The following is a 7981-nucleotide window of genomic DNA, read 5'->3' as shown; positions in this document are numbered from 1 at the left end:
TTTACGGGTACGGGAGGCCCCGACCCTGCCCACCCCAGCCAGGGGCCGCCCCCCGCCGCCTGCCGCACCCCGGCCCTCCCAGGGCCAGACCCCCCCCAGAGCGGCAGCAGCGGCCCGTGCGGTCAGGGGCACACGGCCGCCGCAGCCGGAGCGTCTCGGAGGTGAGCCGCTCATCGCTACGTCCTCTCGTTGTTTTCCTTGATTAAAAACTGATTTTCTGCTCCGCTCTCAGAATTGGTTTTCGTTGCCTTTGGAGGAATAGAGGGAGAGGGATAAAAAAGCTGCTGTAAATCATCTTCCTCGGGAAGGAGATCGGAGAAAAGAAAACCTAATTTGTCTGAATTTCCTTTTTATAAAATAAGCTCGTACTTAATGAAAATGCTTTGTGCCGCGCATATATCATCTTTATGTTCAGGGTAACTGGAGAAATCTCCGTTTTAAAACACCCCTGGAGCGCGCGGCAGGGAGACGAGCCCAGCGTGTCTGCGACATGGAAACCCTTGTGCCCGCCGGGCGGGGCTGATGGATCTGTGCCCGCGTCACCCAGCCCGCGGGCAGCGCCGCCCGCACCCGGACCGCGCCAGCCGGGACTTAATATTCTGCGGGATAATTGAAACCCTTGGGACTAAAGTAAATGCTCTTTTAAAATCATATGTCTTCTGTTTACTGTAAATCGCTTTTTTTGAAGGAAACTAACAATTTAACACGTCTCCAAGCTCTACCCAAACGGGTTGTCTGAAATGTGAGATTTTTAAAAAAATAAGAAAACAGAGCAGACAGAGGCAAGACATCCTCTCAGGAGCGGAAGACGCGGCACGCGGGCCGCCGCCAACGCTGAGCGGGTGGCCTGACCGGCTCGGAGCTGTCGGGGAGCGGCCCTTGTCCGCGGCCTCTGTTCAGACAAAGGGGTGGACCCTGCAGGGAGCTGTGCCCCAGGGCCCCTCCCCGGGTGTGGCTCCAGAGGCGGGAGAGTCACCTGGACACCGCCCCCCCCCACAAAGGCGCTTGTCCTCTGCAGTGGGGGAGGCGGCTTCAGGGGGACGGGAAGCAGACGAGCAGGTGCTCCCCCCGCCAGGCCTGAGAGCTGGAGGGGGGGCACCGCGGAACTGAGCGTGGGCCGCCGCACGCAGCCTGCTCCACGCGGCACCCTCGGCCTCTCTCACGTGTCTGCAGAGGACAGCCCACCCGCATGGTGCCCCGGGGCCCACGGCACAGGAAACTGAGGCTGAAGCCAGGAGTGTCGGACCCTCGGGGGGCAAAGTCGGGACAGGACCCCTACCAGGCCCACAGGGAACCAGCCGGCTCCTGGTTGGGATCCCCCAGACCACACTGCGCTGCGCAATCCGAGGGGCGGGTATCCAAGTGGTGCCGTGGCGCAGCCACACCCCACCTCAGAGGCCCACGGGGCCACCCTGACAGCATTGCCCTGGGGGCGACGCCCCAGGGCACCTCGTCCAGCCTCGGGCAGTACCTGCGGCCTGGCCTTGGGAAACAGTGGGCTTCCAGCCCCGACAGGGAGCTTGGAGACGCCATGGGGAGGGGCAGCTAAGACAGGGATGGGGCTCGGTGCCGGGTCTCTAGGAGCGGAGAGGGCCTGGGCTAGCTTTGGGGACAGAACGGTCGGAGGACGTGCTGCCTGCACCCCGACCTCACCCTGACCTGGCCGGGCACTGCAGAAGGCTGCCAGGTCGCCGCAGTGCTTCACCTGCTTCCACAGAGGAGGGGCGCTCGTGGACCCGTGTCCACTCCTGTACACACAGAGCACTGTGTCCCAGACGGGCCACGTTCTCGGTGGCCATGGAGCGTTCTCGTACAAACCCTTCATTTCTGCCCTAACGTCCGGAGTGTCTGATGAATCACCAATCGTCCCTCGTGCTGCTGTCCCCTTGAATGTGTGTCGCTGCCCTTCTGGCTGCGCTTGGATTTTCTTCCCATTCTGAGGGATCAGCGCTTTGTACCTTCCCATGTGTTGGGGTTTTTTCCAGTTTTTCCTGCATGAGGCTCACCATCCCTTTCGGAACTGCCGGGTTGAATCTTTTATCAAATCTGGGGGAAACTCTGACTAATGTTTTTGAACATTTCTCCTCCCTTGCTGCCCCTTTTCTCTCCGGGACGCCCACTCACGCGCGTGGCAGACAGGACGTGTCTTCGACTCCGCGGCCGTGCGTTCTGTCGCCAAGCGCCCGCCTCTCCCTTGTACTGCGGAGCAGCCCTACGTGCTCCAGAAGGCACGTGCGGGGCCGTGGGCCTGCGAAACGTCACTTACAAAGGCCTGTGGTGTCCCAGGGTGACCGTGCCGCTCTCGGGGTGTCCTCGGTCTTGTCACATGCGGTGCGATTGTCATATGCGGTGTGAGCCTTGGAAATGGGCCCGCCCTTGGGGCGCCAGCCCGTTGGGTCGGGGCCCTGGATCTCCCTGAGTCTACCCCGCACGGCCGCTCGCCAGGCCCACAGGGAGAGAACCCGCAGCCCCCGAGGACGGCCCGTCCGCAGCCACAGAGCCGGCGTCCGCACCAGGGAGTCGGGGCGGCCTGGGTCACAGACGCACGGCAAAGCCTGGACTCATTTGCAGTCGAGCCTCAACAGTGACAGCTGTTTCTCTCCGTTTCGTTAATTCACATGCCCAGAAAGGGTGCGTTTCTCCCTTACTGTGTTCCAGACATGCTGGGCACGACACGGACAGACTCTCTGCTCCCACAGTGCCGCACGGGCCACGCACACGGGAGGCGTTCGCAGACGGCGCGGACGCTGGCGGTGCCCCGGCCCGGGCGGCTCATCTCTTCTGTGCGTTACCTGGCGTGGGTCTCGTCTGCACCACGGGCCACCGCAGCAAGGGAAGCAGCAGAACGGGGCTCTGCTGGCAAACTGTAGGGTCCTGACCCTACTTTCTCACCACTGAAGGACTCTCTCCAGGGGTTTGACTTCCTGCGTCCGCACACGGAGGAGCACCTTCCAAGTCGCTGCTGGGTCTGGATGGCAGCTCACCTGCGTCAGGGCTCACCCCAAAAAAGGTGGAGTGTAGGACAAGGTCGGCTGTCTGGGGACACGGCCCCAGGTAGCAGAAGTCGGGCGTGGGGAGACCCAGGGATGAGGTAGTCTGGGGCCATCCCCGAGCCTGTCACCGACAGGGTATCTCGGGCACAAGCTCCCACGGTCTCTGGGCAGGGCTAGAGGGACAGCGCTTGTGTGCACCGGCAGTCCGTCCACGGTCTGCTCCCCCGTGCAGCAATACACTGGCTCCCATGAGCCCGGAGCCACCACCCGCTGTAGGAGAGGGCCCTGGGCAGAGCGGGAGGGACGGGCCCTGGTGGGCTGCCCCGGGATGGGCTGTTCGTGCCAACCATGTCCAGTCTCCAGGGTGACCGGGATTCCCTGGGCCGGGCATAGGGGGGTTCGAACAAACAGCAGAAACACCGAGTGTGGGGCAAGAAGTCGGAACCATTGGGGACTGGTGGGAACACACCTGGGGGAAATGCTCTCATTAACCCGGGCGATTGACCTCACGGGCCGACCTCTCGGAGCCTCGTTTGTCTGGAGAAGAGAGCGGTGGGTGGGCAGGCGGGACTCCGAGAACCGTAGCCGGAGCCGAGCAAGCGCTTCGGGTTCTGCTGGACTTGCCTCCTACGGGCCATAACCCTTCAGCAGGCCATGCTGGCGAGGAAGCGGCCCCCGCCCCAAAGCCCCTCCAGGAAGGCGACTGGACCGAGCCAGCAGCACGCGTCCCCCCCGCTCACGGAACGGTGTGTGGGTTCGTCCGTGCCTGGCTCACCCCCGAGGGCTCTCGGCCGTCCTGGAGGCCCGGCTCCCCCGTCACACGGTCTAATGGCGCACCGTTCCGTGGGAGACTGACGGGCCTGGCGGCACCACGCTCTGTCTACCCTGCTGCCTGGGCTTTCTAGCAGCCCCGTCTCCAATCCCCAGAAGGCAAACCCACTGAGTCCAGACGCAAACTGAGTCTAGGAACTAACCCTAATCACTAGGCTGTGTCAGGTATAATGTATAATTGGGTGTAGAATGACTCTATCCCATTCCTGACTCCCTTGGCCGAGTGGCAATGACCGAGGCCACCCAAGGGCTTATGCGGGCTCTCCTCCGTGGGAGGCTGAGAGGCTGAGCCGGTTCAGGGGACAGGCACGCGGGGAGCAGGCTTGGGAGCGTGGCTGCGGGAGGTGGGGGTTCGGGCCGTTTGGACACCGGGCAACGGACGGCCTTGACCTGAGCCGGCCTCAGTCCACATGGGCTCGTCACTGCCCACGACGGGAAGTCCAGTGGCCGGTGGCAAGGCAGCCCGCATCCCACCTCCCTGCCTGCGCTGGGCTCCACCGCGGGTCAGCGGCGATACCCGCCCTGTGCAGAGGTCACTCCAGACGCCGTGTGTCCGGCGGAGAGACGCACCGTCGCTTCCCAGTTCCTCTCATCACAGAGAGATCTTTGCCCACCCCTGGGCCGAACACCCCTGCATGTCGCAGCGGCCAGCGCCGCTCACAGGCACAGGCCCACGGCTGTCCAGGGTCCTCCCTGCGGCGGCACGGCCCACCCCCGAGTCTGGGCGGGACCTGGAGACTCACTCCAAGCCAGTGGCGTCCCGTCACCTCAGCAACTAGGCAGCAGGACAGTCTTCTCACCCTCTGTCTTCACAACAGGGGCCGTGGCTGGTCGACCAGAACTCCTCCAGGGGCTAAATTCTGACCACAGCCGTGGGAGGGACTGGGCACAGATCTCTCTGCTCCGGCTCCTTCAGAGGACGCCGCAGCACTGGCTGCTGCCCCGCAGCCTCGCAGGAGACTCTGAAGTCCAGGCCCCATGTGGGCGTTGGGCCATCTCAGGACACGAGGGAGAGGGAGCCCCTGGTCCGGGCCTGTCGGGGCTGGTCCCTGGAGCTACGGGTGTGGTCACCGGAGGAGACTGGCCACGCGAGGGAAACTGGGAACGGATTTCTTCACCCCGTCTCTCAGACACACTGGCTGAGAAGCTGCTTCACTTCTGGGCCTGCGTGAGAGTCTCAGGTTCCCCAGAGACCCGGTGTGTCTGTGCCCGGGAAGCGCATGGCGTCGGCGGCCTCGGCCAGCGGGACCGGGGTCTGTCTCACGCCAGCCCCGAGCACAGCTGAGACTGGGCCTCAGACACGGGGCGATGGGCTGAACTGCGGGAACACGGGCGAGGAGGTGCGCTCCTTCTGACGTCAGCCTGCAGGCGGACGCGCGGACAGACGGCGCTCCGGGGAGGTGCTCTCGAAAACATTCCACGGCCCGTAACCCAGCGTGTTCGTAAGAGAAAGCTACTGTTCCAGGAAACGTCGCTGGAAAATCAGAACAGAGACCCAGGGATGAGCAAACAGAGCAGAAGCCAACAATGGCCTCTCAGCCCCGACGTGGAGGTGGGTCTGGGCCGGCCCAGGCCGCGCGGGGAAGGGCTTCTGACTTAGGTAAGCCTCGCGCTTGACCGGCCTGCGCCAAAGCCTTTCCCTCCCGCTCCGGCGGCCCTTCCAGTGGCGCGGCCCGCGGGCCCATCACCGGCTGTGAGCGGCTCCCGCTCTGACCCCGACAGCTTCTGTGCCGGCAGCCACCTCCGCCGCGACGGCGGGACACATGGGGACTAGGACACGTGGTCGTGCCAGAAAAGCCGCCGGAGACAGCAGGGCCACGTCAGAGGGACTGGGGAGGCTCCCGAAGCCCAGAGGAGGCCATGAGGGCAGTAGCTGAGTGGATCAGCGCAGGGACCGGGTGGAAGTCCAAGAACCACAGCCCTACTCCCCCGTGCGGGGCCCTGAGAACCCGCTCAAGAACTGTCTCCATGCCGCGTGACTCCACAGAGCCCCAGGGGCGTCGCCCTTAGGAAAGCATCCAGCTCCCAGACGAGGAAAGACGACACTGCAGGACCAGCGGCGTCCCCAGCACGGCAGACAGGAAGCAACGCCTCATGGAGACACACACCGTCCGCACCCCGCATTGGGGCCGCTGTCGGTGTGCGGTACGGGCAGGGGACTGAGGAGCTCTGCGAGCCTGGGGTCAGCAGCAGCAGGGACACGGGCGCTCTAGAACCAAAGCCCCGTCTCCTCTTCAACAACAAAAGGTCAGACGGAAGATGAATGGCAGAGGGACCTGAGATGCCTGAGATGGACGTCACCTGAGCACAACACCAGACCCGCCCTGAACCCTGAGCCTATAACAAATGGTGGGGACAAGGAAGGGGAAACGTGGAACATACGTTTGGGGCATTCGGAGAATTATTGACTCTTTTAGGTGTGAGTGTGTCCAGACATGTCTTCTATGTCTCTGTTTTACAGACGTGCCCTGAAATAGTCACAGATGGATGCTCTCAGCTTGCTTCACAGCAAACAGGATGGGGAAACGGACAGGACCGGCTGTTGGCCCACGCGGAGCCCTGCCCGGGGCAGCTATGCCCACCACGTCCGCCCGGGCATCCGGGTCCTCTCTCCCTGCAAGCTGTTGGAGACCCGCGCTCCTCGGTGCCAGGGACCCTAGAGCCCCTGCAAGCAGGAGCAGCTCTGGCTCCTCTGTGGTCACCCCTCTGGGAACCACCCTCTGGGGACATGGACCTGCACCACCGCCAGCCGGCCCCGCAAGCCAGCCAGCCAGCCCTCCCCGCGTCTGACTGCTCTGAGGCTTGGCTGCCCACGGGAGGTGCCGTAGCCCGGGAGAGCAGAGGTGACTCCGTGGGCAGCCAAGCAGAGCAGCCAGGCGCATGGCACCCAGCGTGTCGCCCGCGCACTGGGACCCTGGAAGACCGCCGTCCAGGTTGGAAGGAGCCACACAAGGACAGTGTCAGACCTGAAGACGTGCATCAGAGGCAAACACACGAACCCGGAACAGAAAGGAGCTTCGTGGTCAGTGAGGCCAGGAAGATGCGTATTGATTGCTGCCGAGTGCGTGCCTAGAGGACCGGCGGCCGGTAGAGAGGCCTCGCCCCTGCCTGACGCCCGCCGTCCGGCGTGCACGGCACCGAGCCTGCTGCCGGGAGTCACAGAAAAACCCTGGACACTGTTATCAGACTGGACACAAGCTGGCTCTCTCTGGGTTTCTCAGGAAAACACTGCCTCCCGTGAGGCGTGCCGGCTGTTTTCCAGGGAGCGTTTGGCTACGGGCAGAGGCCGACCATCACCGTCTCCATCCCCGTGCTTCTCTGTCTAATGGTGACCACAAAGAGAAATCTGAGCCAAAAGCGCATTTTCAAATGCCCAGCTCAATGCGTTCTGGAATCTGTGCAGCACAGACAACTCCACTGAGCTCACGATTTCCAGGGCACTCAGCCCATCCCCCGGACCCCAAACAACGGCTAAGAATTCCAGAGAAAAACCCACAACCTTTCTCAATGTTGCAGGAGACGCTCACCTGAATTGTGACTCCTAATGAGACTCACCTCCCTGGCTGCTGGCGGGCGGCCAGGCAGAGGCCCCTGTGTTTGAAGGGCTTCTGTGTTGGGCTGATGACCCCTGCCGCCCCTCGCCGTCGCAGCAAGGTATAAGAAGGTCACCGAGAATCAGCAGTGTCATGGGGGGCGAGGGAGACAGGAGTGAGCAGACCCCACGTGGACACCGACACAGGTCCGCCCCCACACCACGGGGCGAGCTTCGAGCCCGCTGCCCCAGCGCCCGGGACCCCAGAGAACCTGCAGCCTCTCACAGTGCACTAGAGAGTCAGGAAAGCGAGATCTCCCATGACTGCATCTCTAGCATTCTCCCTGTAACAGAGCGTCCCCCAGACGGGACACCAGCGCTTCTGCCGGCAGCAGGAGGGCCGTGTCAGGTTGGGGGGAGGGCTCCGAGCCATGTGTGCTGGTTCGGATGGGGGACCCAGGGCCCTGGCCACGGCACCTGCCCGACAGTCACCCTGAGAAGACAGGCGGGTCTGAGCTGAGCTGTCCTTGGACTGGGGAGCACAGAGACCCAACTAGGCCCACCCAGACTCCAGGATAACGTTGCACACGTGATGCAACAAACAAGTCCTGGGACGTAGGGTCCT

The sequence above is a fragment of the Mustela lutreola genome, chromosome 5 (assembly GCF_030435805.1).
Source record: "Mustela lutreola isolate mMusLut2 chromosome 5, mMusLut2.pri, whole genome shotgun sequence".
NCBI classification, from domain to species: domain Eukaryota; kingdom Metazoa; phylum Chordata; class Mammalia; order Carnivora; family Mustelidae; genus Mustela; species Mustela lutreola.
This window is presented reverse-complemented; position numbering follows the sequence as displayed.